Genomic DNA, 25,558 nt, shown 5'->3' on the forward strand with positions numbered 1-25,558 from the left:
ATAACCCATCTACAATCACCCTCTGCCTTCTGTGGGCAAGCCAATTCTGTGGTCCCCTTGGATCCCATGCTTCCTTACTTTCTCAATAAGCCTTGCATGGGGTACCTTGTCAAATGCCTTGCTGAAATCCATAGACACTACATCTACCGCTCTACCTTCATCAATGTGTTTAAGTCACATCCTCAAAAAATTCAATCAGGCTCGTAAGGCACGACCTGCCTTTGACAAAGCCATGCTGACTATTCCTAATCCTATTATGTTTCTCCAAATGTTCATAAATCCTGCTTCTCAGGAGCTTCTCCATCAGCTGAAGTAAGACTCACTGGTCTACAATTTCCTGGGCTATCTCTACTCCCTTTCTTGAATAAAGGAACAACATTTGCAACCCTCCAATCCTCCGGAACCTCTCCTGTCCGTCCCCATTGATGATGCAAAGATCATTGCCAGAGGCTCAGCAATCTCCTCTCTCACCTCGCACAGTATCCTGGGGCATATCTCATCCGGTCCTGGTAACTTACCCAACTTGATGCTTTCCAAAAGCTCCAGCACATCCTCTTTCTTAATGTCTAAATATATTTATTGTATTTTTTATTATTATAGTATTCTTTAGCTTGTGGTGTTTTTTGTGTTGCATTGGATCCAGAATAAGAATTGTTTCCTTCTCCTTCACACTGGTGTGCTGAAAATGACAGTAAACAATCTTGAATTACTCCTGATGGATCATTTAATTGCATTCATAATGCAATCAAAGGTTCCAGCAAAGACCAAAGCCGGAAACTTCTTATTAGTCATGGGAAGGGCTGGAATAGCTCCCAATATGCACTCTCGATATCACACTGACATTTATCACAGGGAACAGAATTCTTGGTACAAGACAGCTACTAGCCAAAATGTCAACAATGCCTTTGCCTTGACAGATACAGTTCGACCCAATGAGTTCCTCCAGATGTTTGTTTGCTCTAAGTGCTGACTCCCACCACTCATTAGCTTTGGAAATGGAGAAATAGCCCCTTGCCAAAAAGTTTCCAAGAATGATTATCATTGATTCCTGATCAAATTAACAGCCCCCAGGTCTAGCAGCATGACTATTATATAAATGCTAGGATTCAAAGATTCTGAACTCCAGCATGAATAGCAGGTTGCTCTCAATTCTGTACAGCAAGCCCAGGATAACAATCTTTAAGCCAGCAAATCTGAATTAGATCAAAACCTAGAACATTTTTCCAGAAACAAAGACATGAGAGAGACTGCAGATATAGGAAATCTGTAGGTATAATGCATGTAAAACAATGGATAAACATGATACAATGGACAGCATGGTAGAAAATGAACAGTCAACTTTTCAGGCCAAGACCCTTCATTTCCCTCCACAGATGCTATCTGGCCTGCTGAACTCCTCTAACATTTTTTATTTTTGCCCAGAAATTGAATTTTACCCTTTTTATTATTGAACGGTGAAGTGTTAATATCCAATTGGATTCTGCGCGCAAATTGCCTGACTGACCAAAAATGTTAAAATCACTACATTGTTGGAAACTACATGAAAATACACTGAACTGCTGGAATTACGCTGGGCTGATCACCAGGGAAAGCATTAAACCTTCAAGAAACTCTTTCTGTGGCAGTAGCAGAGTAACTGTATACAGAATCTAAACACAAGAGATTCTGCAGATGTTGGCAATCCAAACCTACACACACAAAATACAGGAGGAACACAGGTCAGGCAGCATCTATGGAAAGGAATTAAAGAGTCAACATTTTGAGATGAGGAGAAAGGTAAGAAGGGGCTAGCCTTATTCAATTGACCATTTCAATCCAGTCCTGTGCTAAAGGTGGCTCCCCCATATGAACATGAGAAGCAGGATGATCAATGATATAGAAATCACAATGTCAGTGGTGATCTTCCCATATTGATAGTGGGGCCCTGACAACTTTAAGCCTTTGAATAATAAAGGGAAGCAGTGGGACTCCTTTTTGTTGGAGAGAGTAGCCTTTAATTTAGCTACCACAAAGCTATTCACACCCTGAACTACTGAAGACTGGCTGATGCTTCACTGGAGTTCTCAAAACGGCACTTCCACACTGAAACCATTTGGATTTTTAAAAAGTATCCAAAACTAAATGCTAGATTTGGTTCTACCAAACCTGGCTGTAACTAGTACATTGAGAGATACCACTAGAAATATTTATTTAAGTACGATTTCTCCTCCAACATTACTACAGCACAGAAATATCACCCATGAATCAGAAAGATGCTTAATGATGATCAAAAGTGAAAGCTTCTCAGAACAAGCAAACAACTCTGTTGCGTCACCTTTGTAATTTCTCACGAAACATGCAGCTTCCTGCAAAAGATGGCCTGATAAACATTTGTCAAGTTTAGGATTTGACTCAACAGATTCCATGCCTGCTCTCTGTAACACAGTTCCATGTGGAAGTGGTGGTTTAGAACTTGAAACCAAAGTCATTTCAGCTGCTACCACAGGTCCATATGCACTGCTCAACAGGAACAGTAAAAATTATTAGAGGAATTCATTTGCATGACCTATGCTCCAAATGTTACTTTCCAAAATATATCTAAGATTAGTTAGCTCAGCACAAAGTGAGTACCATTATGTGTATTGGCTATTGCTGAATTAACTTGTGTTACCATCCAGATTACCATCAGTGTTACCTGAAACAGATTCTGAAAATGATTAAAATAAGAATACCAATTGGAAAGACCAAACAGCAACACACACACACACACACACACACACACACACACACACACACACACACACACACACACACACACACACACACACACACACACACACACACACACACACACACACACACACACACACACACACACACACACACACACCTCCCCCCCCCCGTTAAAAATGCTGAACCTGTCACCATTACATTTCTTTTTAGAAGCTACGTGAGCTCAGTTATTAGATTACATTCTTCAATACTGACAGATTAATTTGTGAACTTGTGTCAAAAGAAATAATTAATAATTCCATTACACAACACTCCCTGGTGATAATTAAATGCAAAGCAAGGGTCAAAGTGTGTGAATCCAAGTTACGAATGATCCTCATTAAGTTTTTAATGTTTCCACACTAAAATGCCCTGAAGATATGCCTTAGTCATAGAGGCATACAGAACAGAATATCCTTGCTGACTATCATACACATCTGTATTAATCCCATTGACCAGCACTCAGTCCAATTGCCTTGGCATTCAAGTGTCTAGTAAGACCACCTGTCTCCATCTTCTCGGGAAGTGCGTTCCAGATTGCAACAACAATCTGCAATTTTTCCCTCCTCAAATCCCCTCTAATAGTCATACTAAACCTATACTTTTTGATTCTGGACTTCTTTGCTTATGAGGAAAACATTCTCGTTATTCAACCTATTTGAGTCTCAAAATGGCACTGTGAAAGGTGATAACAGTCACTGTATGCTATGTAACGTGTCCCCTGTAAAAATAATATGTAGGAGGGGATCCACAAAGAAAAAGACCGAAGCACGTAATTCTGTATCAACCTGGCAACAGTGAGCACTTTACAATGGACATGATCTCATCGGAATAGAGTGCCATTTTATGTGGTGTTCTCAGATGTTCACAACAGATTTATTATGATAGTAAAAAGATGCCCATCTCAGATTTAATCAACAAATGGAAAGATTTAATATAATTAGGCAGTAACACTGACTTCAGCAGCTAAATGAAGGCATAAAGTAATGCATGCATAGCAAATATGTCCAAAATAGTTTTCAAGCTTGGTCAGAAGAGTCATTTAGGCTTAATTATAAAGGCATACTTATTAAAAAAATTGACCAGACAAGATGGGAGCTGTGATACAAAATGTGCAGAGAGCTAAATGAATTGTAAACAGACCCCACTAAAAAAAACTTATAAATTAAATGCTGGATTGTGGTGTTTCTGAACTAACTCCTCTTTCTTTTCTCAAAGGCTGGCAAGCAATATTACTGAATGCAGCTCCCTTCCTAGTAGCCCACCAGCAGCTATATCCCATGAAGACTGTTACCTGAGATAAGATATGTTCTATAGATCCTTCCAACCAAGTGGACCAAATAGCCTCTAGTGAAATATTGACATGCACTACCGCTAAAGCTTTTACCGGTGAAATAATTTTGACCAAGATTAATAATTAATTTAATTTCCAACTTTAACAGATCTGCTTCCAATTCTATATTAGTGCTTTGCATTAGTCAATTTGCCATTCCTACACAGCTAGCACCTTCAAAAATCCTTTTTTATATATACATACTGGAGCTTCAGTGTACCATAAATACAGTTCAACTGTAAAATTACCTGAAATCATTCAAACAATGGGAAATCTAATGCCCTGTGCAAACATTTATCTAGCCCCTGAACCTCAGTGAGATGTTGGTGAGAGGTGGGAACTGCCAGCTACTTTCCTGAGCAGACATTAAAGTGAAGGGGCCAGCAGGCATACTGTCATATGCCTTGAGAAGAAATGCCCAACTCTTGATGAACCAAAAATTGACTGAAATTTCTACATAAGATCAATGGAGGGGGTCCAACATTGTTCAAATATCTCTATATTGGAAGAACATCTTGAGGAATTTGTTTAGCCAAATGCAAACTATTCATCCCTATTATACTTCGTGACAGATTTACTAAAGTTGCACATATAAGATGCATCACTCCAGATAAAGGGTCTCAACTTGAAACTTCAACAATCCATTTTCCTCCAGAGCTGCTGCCTGACCTGCCGAGTTATCTAGCTACTTTTTACTTGCTTCCAATAAGGCTGGGTCTTTTCTCAATAAAGCCTGAAACAAGAGAAGTCAGAGGGTGGTAGTGGAGGATTGCTTCTCTGAGTGGAGGCCTGTGAGTGGTGCCCCTGTTCTGGTTGGCTGGTGGCAAAGTGAGATCAGCGCCGGGTTCAAGATTTGAGAACAGAGGTTCCCGAGTTCGATCCAGTGACAGACCGTTCCCGAGCGCGCCGGGTTGATGTCGATCCAGTGACTCCCGTACTATCCGTGCCGGGTTGATGTCGAGCTCACAACTCAACTTCGTAAAAAAAAAACTGCCACCTCCAGTTTAAATTCCCATGCAGAATATTGTGGCGGATCAAATACCCAAACCCAGCACAGCCCCCACTTGTCCCATTTAACCTGTCTCAGTACGGTGGTCCTTAGGACCCGGCGGAGGTCGGGAACCGCCGCCCGCAGTGTTTCAGTTCCATTGACGGGAAGCAATCGCGATTGAAAATAAAGTGGAAATAATAAAGCGTTTGGAAAGAAGTGAAATGTCATCAGTCATTGGAAAAGTGTTAGGCTATAGTCAGTCAACGATTGAAACAATTTTAAAGGATAAAGGATAAAGTGAGAATAATGGAGCATGTGAAAGGCCCTGCCCCGATGAAAGCTACAATTATTACTAAGCAACGCAGTGGTTTAATTATTGGAATACATACATTTCTTAAGTGTTTTGTATGCATAGAAGGGTAAAATATATACTATATACTAAAACAAACGTTTGACTAACTTACGCTAAATAATACCGGATGTACATGTTCCGACTTACATACAAATCCGACTTAATGACAGACTCAGGAACTGAACTTGTTCGTAACCCGGGGACTGTCTGTATAAGAGTTGGAATGTTATGGTGAGGTTGTATAAGGCATTGGTGAGGCCGAATTTGGAGTATTGTGTGCAGTTTTGGTCACCAAATTACAGGAAGGATATGAATAAGCTTGAAAGAGTGCAGAGGTTTACAAGGATGTTGTCGGGACTTAAGAAACTGAGTTACAGAGAAAGGTTGAATAGGTTAGGGCTTTAATCCCTGGAGCGTAGAAGGATGAGGGGAGATTTGATAGAGGTATATAAAATTATGATGGGTATAGATAGAGTGAATGCAAACAGGCTTTTTCCACTGAGGTTAGGGGAGAAAAAAAAAGAGGACATGGGTTAAGGGTGAAGGGGGAAAAGTTTAAAGGGAACATGGGGGGGGGTGCTTCTTCACACAGAGAGTGGTGGGAGTGTGGAATGAGCTGCCAGATGAAATGGTAAATGCAGGGTCACTTTTAACACTTAAGAAAAACTTGGACAAGCACACAGATGAGAGGTGTATGGAGGGATATGGTCCAGGTGCAGGTCAGTGGGACTAGGCAGAAAAATGGTTCGGCACAGCTAAGAAGGGCCAAAAGGCCTGTTTCTGTGCTGTAATGTTCTATGGTTCTAAGAGGCAGCCATAGTTAAACCGTCCACTGTTGGCCTGAACAATTGGCCTCCATGCTACAGGACTGCTTCGATGATGTCAACTGGAATGTCTTCCATGATGAGGATGTCTCCAAGTTCACTGATGGAATCATGTGCTTCATCCAGAAGTGCATCAACAATGTTGTCTCCCAGAAGTCAGTCAGGGTCTTCCCGAACCAGAAACCCTGAATCAATAGCTCCGTGCGAGCAGCACTTACTGCATGACGGTAAGAGCTTACATCACTGGCGATCAACTAGAGCTCAAAAAAAGCCAGCTATGATCTGTGCAAAGCTATCAAGGCTGCAAAACAACAATATAGGGAGAAGATCAAGTCAAGATTCACAAAGAATAGCACGCATGACTTTTGGCGAGACCGGCATACCAAAGCAGACTTCAAAGCCAAACGTTGTGGTGCTGCCAATATCATGGCCTCTTTCCCAGATGAGCTCAATCACTTTTACACTAGGTTTGATGTCACTAACTCTGAGCCTCCAAAGAAAGCCACCACAACAACCTGCAACTTGTTATCTCTGAGGCTGGGGTATGTAGATGTTTCCAATGAGTGGACAGTCGCAAGGTTGCGGGACTGGATGGCAACCCAGGGTGAGTACAGTACTTAGGACGTGCGCAGCACAACTGGCAGGTGTGTTTACAGACATTTTTAATCTCTCCCTCTCCTAGTGTAGAGTGTCCTCCTGCTTCAAATTATCTACTATTGTCCCTGTACCAAAAAAGACCAAGATAACATGCCTGAACTACTGGCGTCCTGTCACACTCACTTTAATAATAAGCAAATGCGTTGAGAGGCTGGTCAAGGGTTACATCTGCAGCTTACTACCACCCAAACTGGATCCCCCACAATTCACCTACCAACACAACCGATCAACATATGATACAATAGCCAATGCTCTACATACCACCCTCACACATCTGGAGAAGAAGGATGCTTTTGTGAGAATGCTGTTTTTGGACTACAATTTAGCATTCAATACCACAGTTCCATCCAAACTCAACAAGAAGCTCAGGGACCTCAGCCTTGGCCTGCTTTGTACAGCTGGATCCTGCATTTCCTGTCAGATCGCCAGCAGATTGCAAAAGTGGGCACCGTCTGACTCTCAATACAGGAGCCCCTCAGGGCTGCATACTGGGTCCCCTCCCTCACCCCCTGTATAGCCATGACTGTATTGCCAACCACAGATTCAATCTGCTAATTAAATTTGCCGATGGCACTACATTGATTGGGCTTATCTCAAACAACAACCAGGTGGCCTACAGGGAAGAAGTCACCTCTCTGACACAGTGGTGTCAATAAAACCTCTCCCTCAATGTCGCAAAAACAAAGGAGCTGGTTGTGGATTACAAAAAGAAATGGAATTGAGCTATCCCCTATTGACATCAATGGATTTGGGACTGCGAGGGTAAACAGCTTCAAGTGCCTTGGCATGCACATCACTAAGGTCCTTGTGTGGTCTGTACACACCAGCTGTGTGGTGAACAAGGCACAGAAGCACCTCTGTCACCTCAGATGGTTGAGGAAGTTTGGTATGGGCCCCCAACTCACAAGGACTTTCCACAGGGGCACAATTGAGAGCATCCTGACTGACTGCATCAGTACTTAGCATGGGAACTGTACCTCCTTTAATCGCTGGACTCTGCAGATAGTGGTGCAGTCAGCCCAGCGCATCTGTAGTTGTGAGCTTTCCATGATTCAAGGCATTTACAAGGACAGGTCTGTAAAAAGGGCCTGTAGGATCATTGGGGACCTAAGCCATCCCTAATCACAATCTATTCCAGATGCTACCATCTGGGAAATGGTATTGCAGCATAAAAGCCAGGACTAACAGGCTGCAGGACAGCTTCTTCCACCAGGCCATCAGACTGATGGACTCACGCTGACTTGAGTGTACTCTATATTACACTGACTGTTCTATTTATTATAAATTACTCTGATTGCACATTTAGATGGATATATAATGTAAAGATTTTTACTCCTCTTGTATGTGAAGGATGTAAGAAATGAAATCAATTCAATTCAATTCAGTATGTTGGAGCACTTCATCAAAGAAATTCAGAAACCTGATAAGATCCATGAAACAATAATTCTACTTCAAGAACTTCGGGTACTGCAGGGCTACTCCATCAGTGAGCTGCTCGTTGATCGAAGTTGCTGGATTGGTGTTGGCAGAGCCAGCTGGAGTGTCAATGGGTTGGAGAGAGGCAGCCAAGGTGTCGAAGGGCTGGCCATGATGCTGAAGGAGACAGCCAGGATGTTGGAGGGGCTGGTTTGGGTACAGAGGAGCTGACATGCCTGCAGAGCATGCTGCTGCCCGCTACTCAGAAGTATCGAAGTTGATGCAGTATAACTGTGGGAGATTGCCTCACACATTTCACTTGCAATCGTGTCCATTGAGCAATGATAAGTTATGTTGCCTCAGGACTGTTACCCTAGTCTGATGGAGGGGCAGATGACATGGGAGCTGCGTTGCCTCAGCTGTAACAAGGAGTAGGCCTCAAACCTCAGGCTTGCCTACTGTTGCAGACCAGTTGAGAGATGTGGAAGCGCTACAGCGTGACGTCCACGCTCGGCAGGGACCTGACCTTTCCCATCGGAGCTCCCTCTCCAGTGCGTGAGCAATACAACGACAGGCTGGTTTGCGTGTGTCTGGATATTGCCGAAAGACTGAACCATCAATTGCCAGGCACTGCTTCTTTGCTCACTATTTTGAATTATGTTATTCAGTTTTTGAATGTTTTTAAGTTTGCTTGCTATTCTGAATGTTTTGCACCTTGGTCCCAGAGGAACATTGTCTCATTCAGCTGCATCCATGTATGGTTTGAATGATAATTACATTTGATTTGATTTTAAATCGAAGCAAGAGGTGGAGAGGGAAGAGGAAGAAGAAGCTCGGAGAGAAGCTGTTTTTTTTAACTGATCGGGGCAAAGAGGCTAGAATGCGCAGGCGCGTGACGTAGCACGCCAAAGGTTTAAAAGGAAGACCGCCATATACAGCAGCCATTGTCGGAGTGGACTGAGGCAGAGTGGGACGGCTTTGGCTCAATCAGGCTTCGGCGGGAACAGGCAGAGGCGAGGGTGAACGGGGCACGACTGCGCAAGCGCGTGGAAGTCGGCCTCTGAGATCAGCGGCGGAATTTAAAAATCGAGCAGAGGCTGAGTACGAGCTTCACTCCAGGTGAGGTAAGGCCAGGTAAGCTCCTTTAATTAATCTAATTAGCTTAGGAGTAGGTAATGGAGGCAGCAGTTAGGGCAGTTGAATGCTCCGTTTGCAGTATGTGGGAAGTCAGGGCGAGCACAGCTGTCCCTGATGACTACACCTGTAAAAGGTGCATCCAGCTGCAGCTCCTGACAAACCGTGTTAGGGAACTGGAGCTGGAGCTGGATGAACTTCGGATCATTCGGGAGGCAGAGGCAGAAATAGACAGGAGTTTCAGGGAGATAGTCACCCCTAGGAGTCAGGAGACAAGTAGTTGGGTGACTGTCAGGAGAGGGAGGGGGAATGGGCAGGAAGAGCTGAGCACCCCTGTGGCCATTCCCATTAACAATAAGTATACCGTTTTGGATACTGTTGGTGGGGACGACCTACCAGGGACAAGTTGCAGTGGTTGCGTCTCTGGCACTGAGACTGGACCCTCAGCTCAGAAGGGAAGGAGAGAAAAGAGGAAAGCAGTAGTGATTGCGGATTCGATAGTTAGGGGGACAGATAGGAGGCTCTATGGAAGAGATTGAGAATCCCGGATGGTCTGTTGCCTCCCTGGTGCCAGGGTCCGCGATATCTCAGATCGAGTTCCCAATATTCTCAAGAGGGAGGGTGAGCAGCTGGATGTCGTGGTCCATGTAGGGACCAATGATGTGGGTAGGAAGAGTGAGGAGGTCCTGAAAGGTGTGTTTAGGAAGCTAGGTGCCAAGTTAAAGGGCAGGATCTCCAGGATAGCAATCTCAGGATTGCTACCAGTGCCACGTGCAGGTGGGTTCAGAAATAGTAAGATAGTGCAGATCAATACGTGGCTGAAGACATGGTGCAGGAGGGAGGGCTTCAGATTTATAGATAATTGGGCAGTTTTCCAGGGAAGGTAGGACCTGTTCCGGCGGGACAGTTTACATCTGAACTGGAGGGGGACAAATATTCTTGCAGGTAGGTTTGCTAGAGAGGCTCTAGTGGATTTAAACTAGATACGAGGGGAGAGGGGAACCAGAGTGTAGGAACAGATATATGGGAGAAGGAAGAAAAAGACAGTAAAGTTCTTTGTACTGTTATAGATAAACAGAGAGGAACAGGTGGAGAATTTCTTAAATGCATTTATTTTAATGCTAGGAGCATTGTAAGAAAGGTGGGTGAGCTTAGAGCATGGAATGATACCTGGAAATATGACGTTTTAGCTATTAGTGAAACATGGTTGCAGGAGGGGAGTGATTGGCAACTAAATATTCCTGGATTTTGTTGCTTCAGGTGCGATAGAATCGGAGGGACAAGAGGGGGAGGTGTTGCGTTGCTTGTCAGAGAAAATATTACAGCGGTGCTCAGGCAGAATAGATTAGAGGGCTCGTCTAGGGAGGCTACTTGGGTGGAATTGAGGAATGGGAAAGGTGTAGTAACACTTATAGGGGTGTATTATAGACCACCTAATAGGGAGCGAGAATTGGAGGAGCAAATTTGCAAGGAGATAGCAGATATTTGTAGTAACCACAGGGTTATGATTGTGGGAGATTTTGATTTTCCACACATAGACTGGGAAGCCCATACTGTAAAAGGGATGGATGGTTTGGAGTTTGTAAAATGTGTGCAGGATAGTTTTTTGCAGCAATACAAAGAGGTAGCGACTAGAGAAGGGGCAGTGTTGGATCTTCTGTTAGGGAATGAAATAGGTCAGGTGACGGAGGTACGTGTTGGGAGGCAGTTCCGGTCCAGTGATCACAATGCCATTAGTTTCAATATAATTATGGAGAAGGATAGGACTGGACCCAGGGTTGAGATTTTTGATTGCAGAAAGGCTAACTTTGAGGAGATGCGAAAGGATTTAGAAGGAGTGGATTGGGACAATTTTTTTTATGGGAAGGATTTAATAGAGAGATGGAGGTCATTTAAAGGTGAAATTTTGAGGGTACAGAGTCTTTATGTTCCTGTTAGGTTGAAAGGAAAGGTTAAAAGTTTGAGAGAGCCATGGTTTTCAAGGGATATTGGAAAACTGGTTAGGAAAAAGAGAGATATCTACAATAAATATAGGCAGCATGGAGTAAATGAGGTGCTCGAGGAATATAAAGAATGAAAGAAGAATCTTAAGAAAGAAATTAGAAAAGCTAAAAGAAGATACGAGGTTGCTTTGGCAAGTAAGGTGAAAATAAATCCAAAGGGTTTCTACAGTTATATTAATAGCAAAAGGATAATGAGGGATAAAATTGGTCCCTTAGAGAATCAGAGTGGACAGCTATGTGTGGAGCCAAAAGAGATGGGGGAGATTTTGAACAATTTCTTTCTTTAGTATTCACTAAGGAGAAGGATTTTGAATTGTGTAAGGTAAGGGAAACAAGTAAGGAAGTTATGGAAACCATGATGACTAAAGAGGAGGAAGTACTGGCACTTTTAAGGAATATAAAAGTGGATAAAACTCCGGCTCCTGACAGGATATTCCCTAGGACCTTGAGGGAAGTTAGTGTGGAAATAGCAGGGGCTCTGACAGAAATATTTCAAATGTCATTAGAAATGGGGATGGTGCCGGAGGATTGGCATACTGCTCATGTGGTTCCATTGTTTAAAAAGGGTTCTAAGAGTAAACCTAGCGATTATAGCCCTGTCAGTTTGACGTCAGTGGTCGGAAAATTAATGCAAAGTATTCTTAGAGATGGTATATATAATTATCTGGATAGACAGGGTCTGATTAGGAACAGTCAGCATGGACTTGTGTGTGGAAGGTCATGTTTGACAAATCTTATTGAATTTTTTGAAGAGGTTACGAGGAAAGTTGACGAGGGTAAAGCAGTGGATGTTGTTTATATGGACCTCAGTAAGGCCTTTGACAAGGTTCCGCAGGGAAGGTTAATTAGGAAGGTTCAATCGTTAGGTATTAATATTGAAGTAGTAAAATGGATTCAATGGTGGCTCAATGGGAGATGCCAGAGAGTAGTGGTGGATAACTGTTTGTCAGGTTGGAGGCCGCTGACTAGTGGTGTGCCTCAGGGATCTGTACTGGGTCCAATGTTGTTTGTCATATACATTAATGATCTGGATGATGGGGTGGTAAATTGGATTAGTAAGTATGCAAATAATACTAAGGTAGGTGGCGTTGTGGATAATGAAGTAGGTTTTCAAAGCTTGCAGAGATATTTTGGCCAGTTAAAAGAGTGAGCTGAACAATGGCAGATGGAGTTTAATGCTGATAAGTGTGAGGTGCTACATTTTGGTAGGAATAATCCAAATAGGACATACATGGTAAATGGTAGGGCATTGAAGAATGCAGTAGAACAGAGTGATCTAGGAATAATGGTGCATAGTTCCCTGAAGGTGGAATCTCATGTGGATAGGGTGGTGAAGAAAGCTTTTGGTATGCTGGCCTTTATAAATCAGAGCACTGAGTATAAGAGCTGGGATGTAATGTTAAAATTGTACAAGGCATTGGTAAGGCTAAATTTGGAGTATTGTGTACAGTTCTAGTCACCAAATTTTAGGAAAGATGTCAACAGAATAGAGAGAGTACAAGGGAAGATTTATTAGAATGTTACCTGGGTTTCAGCACCTATGTTACAGGGAAAGGTTGAACAAGTTAGGTCTTTATTCTTTGGAGCGTAGAAGGTTGAGGGGGGACTTGATAGAGGTATTTAAAATCATGAGGGGGATAGATAGAGTTGACGTGGATAGGCTTTTTCCATTGAGAGTAGGGGAGATTCAAACAAGAGGACATGAGTTGAGAGTTAGGGGGCAAAAGTTTAAGGGTAACACGAGGGGGAATTTCTTTACTCAGACAGTGGTAGCTGTGTGGAACGAGCTTCCAGTAGAAGTGGTAGAGGCAGGTTCGGTATTGTCATTTAAAGTAAAATTGGATAGGTATATGGACAGGAAAGGAATGGAGGGTTATGGGCTGAGTGCAGGCCAGTGGGACTAGGTGAGAGTAAGCGTTCGGCACGGACTAGAAGGGCCGAGACGGCCCGTTTCCGTGCTGTAATTGTTATATGGTTATATGATTAGTGTACTAATGATTGAATCAATACATGGGACAACTCTCAAAACAATTTACAGGAAAGATGCTACCATGGATATAGAATTGGCTGATTGGCAGGAAGAAATAAAGGGAGCCTTTTCTGGTTGGCTGCCAGTGATTAATGGTCTGTGATAAGACCACTTCTTTTTACATTACATGTCAATGACTTGGATGATGGAATTGTGACCAAGCTTGCAGGCAGTATGAAGATAGGTGGAAGTGCAGGGTGCGTGGATGAAGCAGATATGCTACAGGACTTTGACAGGTTAGCAGAATGGGCAAAGTATGACAGATGGAATACAGCATTAGGAAGCGTATGGTCATGCACTTTGGTGGAAGGACTAAAAGGGTACGCTATTTTCTAAATGGAGAGAAAAAATCTAAAATCTAAGGTGCAAAGGAACTTGGGAGATTTGTGCAAGATTCCCTAAAAGTTAATTTGCAGGTCAAGTCAGTGGTGGGAAAAATAAATGTGATGTTAGCATTCAATTTGAGAGGACTAGAACAAAAAAATAAAGGATGTAATTTTGAGGCTTTATAAGACATTTGCATTGAATAGTTTTGGGTCACTTATCTAAGAAAGGATGTGCTGGCATTGGAGAGGGCTCAAAGGAGGTTCACAAGATGATTCTGGGATTCGAAGGCTCATTGTATGAGGAACATTTGATGGCTCTAGACTTGTACTCACTGGAATTCAGAAGAATAAAGGGGAAATCGCACTGAAGCCTCAGGAGAGTGAATGCAGAGAGGACATTTCCTATGATAAGGGAGTCTAAGACCAGAACACACAGCCTCAGAATAGAAGGACGTCCATTCAGAACAGAGATGAAGAGGAATTTCTTTAGCCAAAAAGTAGTCAATCTGTGGAATTTGTTGCCATAGGCAGCTGTGGTGGCCAACTCATTGGGTATATTTCAGGCAGTGGTTAATAGGTTATAGATTTGTCAGGTATGAAGGGTTACAGGGAAAAGGCGGGAGAATGGGGCCAAGAAGGAAATGGATCAGCCATAATGAAATGGTGGAGCAGACTTGGTGGGCCAAATGGCCTAATTCTGCTCCTATTATCTATGGTCTTAACTAATGGTCATGTTTCAGGCAAACAGAATGGAGATAGTAGAATCATACAAGAAAAACAAATGATCCCAAGTGTGATATCTAAGTTAGAAGGCTCAGAGGCAAAGTGACTGAGAGAAGCAACTGCAAGGAGTTATCGACAGAACATTCTGATCGGTCACATTAGTGAGTTAAGGAGTAAGTAATACTTGAAGTTAAAACAAGTAAATTGCACCATCTCAGATCGTAAGACCCTATAGCGGATAGTGAGGTCAGCTGAGAAGATCATCGGGGTCTCTCTTCCCGCCATCACGGACATTTACACTACACGCTGCATCCGCAAAGGAGACAGCATTATGAAGGACCCCATGCACCCCTCATACAATCTCCTCTCCCTCCTGCCATCTGGAAAAAGGCTCCGAAGTATTCGGGCTCTTACAACCAGACTATATAACAGTTTCTTCCCCCAAGCTATCAGACTCCTCAATACCCAAAGCCTGGACTGACACCTTGCCCTACTGTCCTGTTTATTATTTACTGTAATGTCTGCATTGTTTTTGTGCACTTTATGCAGTCCAGTGTAGGTCGGTAGTATAGCTTTCTCTGTTTTTTTTTATTACGTAGTTCAGTCTAGTTTTTTGTATTGTGTCATGTGTTATGATCCCAGCCCCCTCCTTCTTGAGAATCGCAAGATCGCTATTAATTCGGGTCTTGGACCCAGGAAATGAGAGAGGATCCTCAGCAAGACAAAGCAACGGATTTGGCCATTGTTTCTTGGAGACACCCTTGTGGATTGCGATCCTATACTACGTGCCAGCTCTCAGGGCAACGTGGGCTGGGGATTGCATCACCCCACACTGATTGACATCTACAACCCTGCAAGTCAAGATAAAAGAGGGGCTGTAGGGGGCAGTCCCCTAGCGACGCACCAGAAGGAGACACCATCGCTCATCGCTCCCGTGATAACGGGAAGCTATTCGGAAGCCACGTGTGGTCCATTTCCCCTGGCCTGGGGAACGGTTGGCTGATAACACCGAAAAGGACTTCGAACTAACAACGGGGAACCCACGTTCCTGATTCAGTGGTTTGCGTCCTAAAAGACTGGGCAAGTTTATTTTCTCACCAAAATCTCTCTCTCTCTCTCTCCAACAAGTGAAACCCAGCGGTCCCCAAAAGGCTAAAGCCTGCATGAACTTGAGAGACTTTTATATTTCCATCGGACAATATTTTTACCCCTAGACAAAACGATAGAGCTACTTCTAATTGATGATTATTACTATACCCGCACTTTAGATTGAGTATTGACGATGTATATTATCTGAATGTTTGTATTAACCTTACTTTTGTGCCCCTTTATAAATAAAAACGTTTAAAAATAGTACCATCAGACTTCAACGGACCTCTCTATCTTTGCTGGTAAGTGACCCAGTTACGGGGTTCGTAACACATGTAAACCATGGTCCTGAAAAACGTTCTCATTTTTACTATGCACTGTACCAGCAGTTATGGTCGAAATGACAATAAAAGTTGACTTGATTTGAAGTACCAGTTAAAACATTTTATACCCCAAACCAGACTTAAGGCCTCTGTCAATCTGTTAATAACTTTGTCTCTGCAATATTAAGGGAACGTGAAGCAAAAGCTATGGGGCATTCACTTCCATCACTTAAAGCATGTGACATAACTGCACCTATACCAGAAGGCGAGGTGTCACAGGCAAGCTTCTCTGGATCATAAAGTCTGAGTTCAGTGTCTGCTGTCACCATTTCCTTTGCCCCTTGGAAAGTCATCTCACACTTTTTGCCCATTCCCGAACTGTAGTAGTGAATTCAAGGGGTGGAAAACAGTAGCCAGGTTTGGTCAGAACCTGTGACAGTGTTCGGGTGTATTCTGGGGTTTGGGTATGTAGCAAATATTAACCTTAACAACAACCAATCTTCAGATCTGAATATGGACTGTAGATTGAATTTAAAATGCAGCTTGGACAGTAAATTGCAGACCAGGAAACACCCAACTGACTGATACATGTCTTCATATGTATGAATGCAATCAACACCCTATTCCATGAGTAAGACTCAAAGAACACAGAGACACTAATTTTGAGTGATTTGGTGGGAAGACCCAGGGATTTTAAAAAATGACTTGCAACTCAAAAGAAACATTATGAGGGCATTGTAACTATAGAAATTGTCCTGTTACCTTTGTTCTTCAACATATAAAAATGTGCTGCAATGTTGGGTCGGGGATAGTCTCTCCCTCCCTCTCTCAAGTGACTCCAAAGGCTGTCAGCTTGTGTGTGTCTCACATAAAGACTTTTATATCTACCAGCAGCATCTCTCTGATGACTGCTTTCACAATTACAATAGGAATTGATAACTCCTGAAAAGGACCACAACTGTGACATATACTTCAGCCTTGGGACATCCACCACTGCTTGAATTTTCTCAGCATACTTGTGTTATCCTTCTGCATCAATGGTGTAACCACAGTTAGTGATGCTTGGTTTAAAGAATTTACACTTATTGCCTGATGCTCTGAGCTTATAATCTTCTAATCTTTTTAACACTGTCTTGAGAATTTGGAAATGTTACTTGTCATCCTCACTGGTAACAATTATGTCATCCAGGTAACACTGAGTGCCTGGGCAGCCTTGTAGCACCTACTCTATGGCTTTCTGCCAGAGCACAGATGCCAATGCTACTCCAAAAATAAGCCCATTACAATGATAAATCCTTTTGAGTCCTTCTGAGCTATTGGGACCACTGATGGTGCCTATGAGCTCCACTTAAACTTTGAAAGTATTCCTTCAGTCTCCATGCGATAATGCTCTCTGGCTACTTAATAACAGATGGTCTGAGGAACTGGATGCACTTTGTAAAATTTAGGTCTGGCATTTACATTTAACATTATTTTACCCTTGATATGCTCTAGTTTTCCAATGCCATCCTTAAACACTCCTGTGGCATCAAACAGAACCATTCTTAATTCACTTTCAGTTGACTCTTATCACAGGGAATGTGGCATGCAAATGGTGGATGGAATTCAAATCAGGTTGTATTTGTCTCAGTCAAACATGGCTCAACAATGCTGGCCCTCCTGTCTTTACTGCATACGCCCAATGTGGCATCTTGGTTTTATCTCACTATTACAAATGTTATTCCCACAGGAGCTATCTTTTCTCCATTATAAGTTTTCAATTGGATATTTGCAGGTTTCAGCTCGGTATCTTTGAAATGCGATTCAAACTTATTTTGTGGAATGACTTCAACAGTTGAGCTAGTGTCCAATTCCATTTTAATTAATTTGTCGTTCATTTCTGATGCAAGCCATATTGTTTTTCTCGTATCAGTTTTCATTTGTAAATCTTAAGGCTACCCAGTCCTGTGACACTCTCAGAGTTTTTTTTAAAATAAACAGCATGCAGATTAATGCCCTTTGTGAAACTGCAATGACATTTTATCTTTTTCTTTTCCCTGTGCAGTCATACATTTTTGTCTGCCCAGTATGTTCTTTGTATGTGTCCTACAAGCTTCACCTTTAATCCTGCATTGGTCTGGTGTATGTGAGACCCTGACACAAGGTTAACACAATTTGCTCAGTGGGTAGCTTTAGATTTTGCAATTTTGTTCATGCTCATTTTCATTCCTGACTGCAACTCTTGCATCTCTGTCTGGTGTTTCCATTGAAACAGTAATTTCAACTGCTCTTTTAAATGAGTGCAGTTCAGTTTGGAATGGTTACTAAATGCTTTCTTTTTTTTGGGAATTTATTTCTTTATTGAAGTTCATCATCAAACAAACATTTCCATAAGATGTATTTCAGACATTGTACATATATATCATACTAAACGCTTTCTTATAAGATTCTACAAACTAAACAATCTCTCAGTGCATCATTAAGCCCATTACTGAACTGACAATGTTTAGGCTATTTCTTCCATTCAGCCACATAAGCGGAAATGTCTTTTTATTGTGCTTATGAAACCTAAAGCATTCAACTATGGTTTTGGCTCTAAAAGTTCTCACATTATGTTCACAATATCAGCAAAGCCTATTTCGGCTGGTTTGGTTGGAGTACCATTTACTTCTCAGTAGATGATACGCTTTTCCATCCATTACACTCAGCAACACTGGAACTTGTTTTTCATCAGATATTTAATTTGATTCAAAATACTGTTCATTTTTTCCATATACATCATCCAGTTACCTATTGTGCAATCAAATACATCTATCTTTCCAATGTAGCCAGCCACTTCTGTTTTATCGTCATCATCCGAAACTCACTGCTTATGAACCCGTGGCCATACCCATTACTTGCTAATCTAATCAATTTTCTGCTTTTTATTTTTCAAACTCAAACACCTCTCTCCCCATCCGAAGAAAAACGTGCTATGCTTCAACAGGTAAATACAGTCGGCCCTCCTTATCCATGGGGGATTGGTTCTGGGACCCTCGCGGATACCAAAATTCACGGATGCTCAAGTCCCTTATGCAACCTGTCTCCATCTGATGGACCTTAGGACCCAGCGGAATCCCAGACCTTATTTAACCTGTCTCAGTGCGCTGGACATTAGGACCCGGCGCCAGAGCTCTGAATGCGCAGTGTTTCTGTTCATGAAAATAATCACGATTAAAAATAAAGTGGAAATAATAATTTGTTCGGAAAGAGGTGAAATGCCATTGGTCATTGGAAAAGCGTTAGGTTACAGTCGGCCAACGATCAGAACAATTTTAAAGGATAAAGTGAGAAAAGCTCTGCCCTGATGAAAGCTACAATTATTACTAAGCAACGTAGTGGTTTAATTATTGAGTTTTGGGTTTTGATCCTCACATCAACCCGGTACGGTGGAAAGCGCACTCGGGAGCAATCTGTCCCGAGTCCCGAGAACTCCCGTTCCCAAGCCCGGCGCTGAAACATACGTTCTTAAGTGTTTTATATGCACAGAAAGGTAAAATATATACTATATACTAAGACAAACGTTCGACTAACTGACGCTAAATAATGCTGAATGTACCTGTTCCGACTTACTTAGTAAGAGAACTTAACGATTTTTTTCGATCCCGATCCACGATAACCCATGCACATCCTCCCGTATACTTTAAATCATCTCTAGATTACTTATAAGACCTAATACAATGTAAATGCTATGAAAAATGGTTGTTATACTGCATTGTTTAGGGAATAATGACAAGAAAAAAAAGTCTGTACATGCTCAAACAACAAGTGCTGGAAGAGCACTTCTGGGTTTTCGCGATCCGCAGTTGGTTGAATTTGTGCATGCGGAATCTGCGGATAAGGAGGGCCGACTGTACTTGTTTTGCATTTGTTTTAAAAATTCCTGGTCACCACTGTTATACTTTGTAACTCCACAAACTAAACAAAAGAGAAACACAGGAGCCAATTCATGTTTTGTCCAATTTTTCTTTAGTGAGGTGCTCTCATATGATATGGTGGCTTAATGGTGTATACCTTTCCTATAATCCCTAATGAATTATGTAAACAACAAAGAATGCTTTATCAAACAATATATTTACCATATTACTCAAATGTTATCAAAATATTAAATACAGTACAGCAAGTGCCACTTGGGACAGTGCAGTCTATATCCAAACAGCTGAAAGAGGAATACCAACTCGGCAAACACGAGGAAATCTGCAGATGCTGGAAATTCAAACAACACACACAAAATGCTGGTGGAACGCAGCAGGCCAGGCAGCATCTATAGGAAGAAGTTAAGTCAACATTTCAAGCCGAGACCCTTCGTCAGGACTTACTGAAAGAAGAGATAGTCAGAGATTTGAAAGTGGGAGGGGGAGGGGGAGATCCGAAATGATAGAAGACAGGAGGGGGAGGGATGAAGCTAAGAGCTGGAAAGTTGATTGGCAAAAGAGATACAGAGCTGGAGAAGGGAGAGGATCATGGGATGGGAGGCCTAGGGAGAAGGGGGAGGGGAGCACCAGAGGAAGATGGAGAGCAAGCAAGGAGTGATTGTGAGAGGGACAGAGAGAGAAAAAAAGAGACTGGGAGACCGTTTCGCTGAACACCTATGCTCTATCTGCCAGAGAAAGCAGGATCTCCCAGTGGCCACACATTTTAATTCCACGTCCCATCCCCATTCTGATATGTCTATCCATGTCCTCCTCTACTGTCAAGATGAAGCCACACTCAGGTTGGAGGAACAACATCTTATATTCCGTCTGGGTAGCCTCCAACCTGATGGCATGAACATTGATTTCTCTAAATTCCGTTAATGCCCCTCCTCCTCTTCTTACCCCATCCCATATTTATTTATTATTCCCCCCCCCCTTTTATTCTCTCTCTGTCCCTCTCACAATCACTCTTTGCCTGCTCTCCATCTCCCTCTGGAGCTGCCCTCCCCCTTTCTTTCTCCCTTGGCCTCCCGTCCCATGATCCTCTCCCTTCTCCAGCTCTCCTATCATTTCGGATCTCCCCCGCACCCCCAAATCTCTTACTATCTCTTCTTTCAGTTAATACTAACTCTGGCTGAGTTTCCTCCCTTCCTAATCCAAGATAATAGAAGCCCCAAATGCCACACTGCCCAGGGTCAGAAACCTCCATTTGGCTGGAACTGTAGACCAGCACTATCCCAAATAGCTCAAAGAGTAAAACAACAGACACATGCAAGCAAAATCTGCTGTTTTTCTACCTAGGTGCAAGGGACTAACCAAACTGCATGAAGATTTACACTGATCTGCCTCTTGCTGTTCTGAGAGCATGCTACACTTGTAAAAGACTGGCTTTAAAACTGCCTGGGACACCACCACAGTTTTAGCTTCCCATCTAACCTTTAACTTTTTTGTTGGAACTTCAAGTCCACAAATGCATTGTTTAGAATTTCTTTTCCCAGGCAGATGTTGTTCAGCCCAGTCCTCCTATCACACTGGACTTTTGGTGCAACTTGAATAGCCTGGAATGCTTTTTTTTTGACAGCCAAAGTCAGTATGGGGCTCCTGATTCACCACCCAAGCTAGTAATCCCTTCTTTCTGTATTTCCTGTCATAAACCTCCACAGGAATTCACTGATATCTTTTGTGATACTCGGAGACATTCCACATCTGCAATACCATTCGTTATCTTGATTTTAGCTTCACAGCCTGCCTATTTGATAGAAGTATGTTTTGAAAAGTATTTGAACAAAATTAAGTAACTAATTCCAGTGATGTTTACTATGACTCAAGAAAAAATTAAGGCAGTGTTACTCAAGCAACTGCAAGTCAGACATTTATCTATTTCCAATTTCACTGCAACAATGCAAGGCATGTGGAAACATGTCACAGTTAATACTTATTCAGACCTGAATCAACAACAATGACTCTGTTGATACAGCAGCTTTTAAATGGCAGAATTATCCCAGGGTTCTTCACAGAATTATTATTAGGCAATAATTGATACCAAGGTGTCAGGATAGATGACCAAAGAAAGGTTTGGTCACTGATAACAAATTTTAAGGAGAACTTTAGAGGAAAGCAAGGTAGAGGAAATTCCAGAGAAGGCTTCCAGAGTTAAATCAGGAAGCCGAGTGCTGATGAGCAAGATCCAGGAGTTATATCAGCGCAGGTGTCATGGTGATTTAACTGAATGCAGGAGATGACAAAGACGGGGAGCAGCCGGGGATGGAAGAATTTGAAAACAAACATGAATTTCAAAACTTAGGTGTTGCTCAATAGGAAGCTAGTGAGTAACACCTAAGTGAACGATGCACAGGACTGAGTGTGACTTAGCACAGAAGCAAAGGAAATTTGTAGGACCACCCATAATTGGTTTGACTTGCTCAGCAGAGGAACACTGAACTTAGTGATGCACTACCTACCAGCAATGGTCAGAAATGCAAATTACAAATTGAATTTTGCCACGACCATAACTCATACGAACCATGAGGAAAATACCGTACATATTTTCTTTCATTACACCGGCCATCCTTTGCATTGGCAACTTGGTCCACAAAGCATGATTCGCCACACTGCAGCTTTGAGAAGCAAGGAAATAGCACCATCAAACACCTAACATAGCCACAACCATAATGTCTAACATTCAAAAACTGCTAAAAATATGCACCATAAAAATATTTAAAAGAATGCAAAGGAATTTATGTTATCAATTAAATACATTTAAATTTACTCATTAAAAAATAGCTATCTTCCCAAAAGCCATTTCCCCACTAATTGAAAGGGTTAGAGTTGTTGAATGTGGGAGTTTCTACCAAAACTGGGGCAATTACAGGAAGTTGACACTGGGCTGCTTGACTTTACAGAGAAGTCCAAAGCCACAGTGTAGAAGCAGCACCGAGAGCAAAATCCTCTTGGGAACAGTCACATTCATACAAGTAGTTTCAGAGAGGCAACCTGGCCCTCCCCACAAAACAACTGTGAATCACTAGCTCAGAATTATATAAAGAGTAGAATCAGAGACCACTCTGGAGTTCCAAAGACATGTAATGTCTCGAGTTGACAAAAATGGCTAACAGGTGTAGTAGGAGATGAACCAAGATAAGAGTAGAATAGGTGAGTGTACTGATGTCTGAAAGTTTGAATAACTTTGCATGAAATGACTATTATTCCAAAGCAGGTGTTTGTCATGTAACATCCTCAACATTTGAATGGTTGGGGGGGGGGGGGGGAGGGGTGGAACAAACATCATTCGGAAAAGTAGAACATCCTTCTGAGTTAGCAGTTTCCCTATAATGTTTTCTATACAACTCAAACCACCCAATGTTAAAATTCCACTGCTACATAAACTAGGTTAGATAGAAAAAAGTACTGTGTTATACAGACAATTCAACATGCCTCAGAACATAAACAAGGTGTTAGTCTTAACCACAGACAGCATTAGACCAAAGAAGAATTGAGGAGAAACGCCTCTTGCAGGCAATGGTGATTTAGGGGAAAACAATGATATCATGCAAGCGCAACACTTTTAAAAAAATAATCATTGTACAGAGTAGACAGATGTCTCCTACAACTTATGTTAAACCCCGATAAAAAGCAAGTTTTCTGCTTATCCTGCTGAAATCTAAATTATTTAAGTGAAATGGGCTCAAGGGAATCAATGAGCCTGCTCTTACATTTTAGATGTCGCCAACGTATTAAGCAGTAAATGTCTCTGAAATATTGTGCTGGAGTAAAATTGTTAATTCCTGGAGTACAGAACAATACAGTGCAGAAACAAACCCCCCAGTCCACAATGTTGAGCCTAACTAATTAAACTAATCCCTCCGTAGTCAATATCCCTCCATTCTCTGCACACTCACTATTAAAAACCTACTTCAGTACCACACCTGGAAGTGCATTCCAGGTAGTATCACTTTGTTTGGAAAAAAAACTTGCCTTACACATGTCTTTGAGCTTATCCCTGTCTCACCTTAAAAGCATGCCCTCTGGCACTAGACGTTTTCATCCTGGGGGAAAAAATGCCAGCTATCTACACCTTATCATATAAACCTATAAATTCTCCCCTCAGCCTCTGCCGCTCCAGAGAAAACAACGCTAATAACATTACATTATTAATAAGACTATTTCTAAACATATGTGCACAGTTTCAGACGCACACACACACCCTTGTCTTCAGCTGACTCACACACAGTAACATTCCAGTTAAACGGTTGTCAATGTTCGTGCTCCCTCAGCAACCTTGTCTTAGCCAGGGCTCGATAACAAACACTAACAAACCTCTTAATTATCCAAGCCCAAACAAGTGGTGTTTAAAGGTCAGGAGGTCTGGAGTTAAGCTTCATCCTTCCACAACAAACCGGACTACCTCTTCCCCTTACTGGAATTTACAACTTAAGTATATGATGTGTGACAAAGAGTGGTAGTAGTGAAACAACACATCAGCAGGAACATTTCTCTTTCTAAGACAGGAGGAAGATACCAGAAACAATATCAAACATGAGGAAATCTGCAGATGCTGGAAATTCAAACAACACACAAAATGCTGGTGGAACACAGCAGGCCAGGCAGCATCTATAAGCAGAAGCACTGTCGATGTTTTGGGCCGAAACCCTTCGTCAGGACTAACAATATCACTTTACTCTCAAAATCAGACTTCGTTGAATACTGTACATGATCCCAGCAAAAAAAATACATTCATTGTCATTGCCGTGTATTCAAAAATATTAGGAAAGTTTGTCAGAACATGACTGAGCAATTGCAAAACACTGATGGAAGATTGAACATTCAGTCAGCCAGTTTGAGTCAGGGAAACATGAAAAATTGCCCATCCTAACCGAAAATACACCAATAAAACAACCCACAACATATTCCTATCTCTAATAACAGATCCTTGGCTCCAACATCTCAATAATAAAATAACTATGCAGTACTCTTGTCAATACCAACCACAAATAAATATCAGCTCTCCGCTTATTCAATTTCCTTGTAATAAAATATTGCTTTATTTATTCTTAAAATTAATCAGTGTCCAAATTACTAGGGACCATCAAAGCTCACAGAGCCTAAACTATTCAAGGGATATTGGTGGCAGTACTATCCAGTTAGGTGGGTAGTTATTATCTAGTTTGTATGTTCAAAAGATTATCTTTAACATTCTGAAAGACATCTAACACTAGACACATTTTCTTAAAGAAATCTGTAAATAGGGAAAAGATTAATATGTTAAACTGAAAGAAATCCAGAAAACAGAACAATAACCATCTTTTTTCGCTGTTACTTCACACTCTGGCCAAAACCAAGCCCTAAAATCAAATTAAAGGCTGATGGGTTCCTGGAAACTTCCAAACACGTAGGTACACAAGAACAGGTTAGTACTTAAGAACTAAATGCAAGTACTGTACTGAAAAAAAGATTATCGACCACCTGTTGACACCCCGGAGCGATTATATCCTTACAGTAGCTAACCTCAATTAGCAACATCATGGACATAAGCATCTGCACACCAGGGAATGATCCTGTTAACATTTATTTTCGTGGCGTTTTCAGGGAGTTATGATACCATCTCTTTACATCATGATTTTCCACGACTGAATAAACAGATATGCTTGGAAAAGTGCAAAATCTCAAAAAGTTTC

The 25,558-nt window shown here is 41.9% G+C and overlaps 1 protein-coding gene across 1 annotated transcript in view; it reads right to left on the reverse strand.

Annotated features, from left to right (window-relative positions):
- LOC140740223 (choline transporter-like protein 2) overlaps window positions 1-25,558 on the reverse strand; it is a 107,446-nt gene that overhangs the window by 81,478 nt on the left and 410 nt on the right. The window lies entirely within an intron of this gene.

Source organism: Hemitrygon akajei, chromosome 16 (genome assembly GCF_048418815.1).
Source record: "Hemitrygon akajei chromosome 16, sHemAka1.3, whole genome shotgun sequence".
Classification (NCBI taxonomy): domain Eukaryota; kingdom Metazoa; phylum Chordata; class Chondrichthyes; order Myliobatiformes; family Dasyatidae; genus Hemitrygon; species Hemitrygon akajei.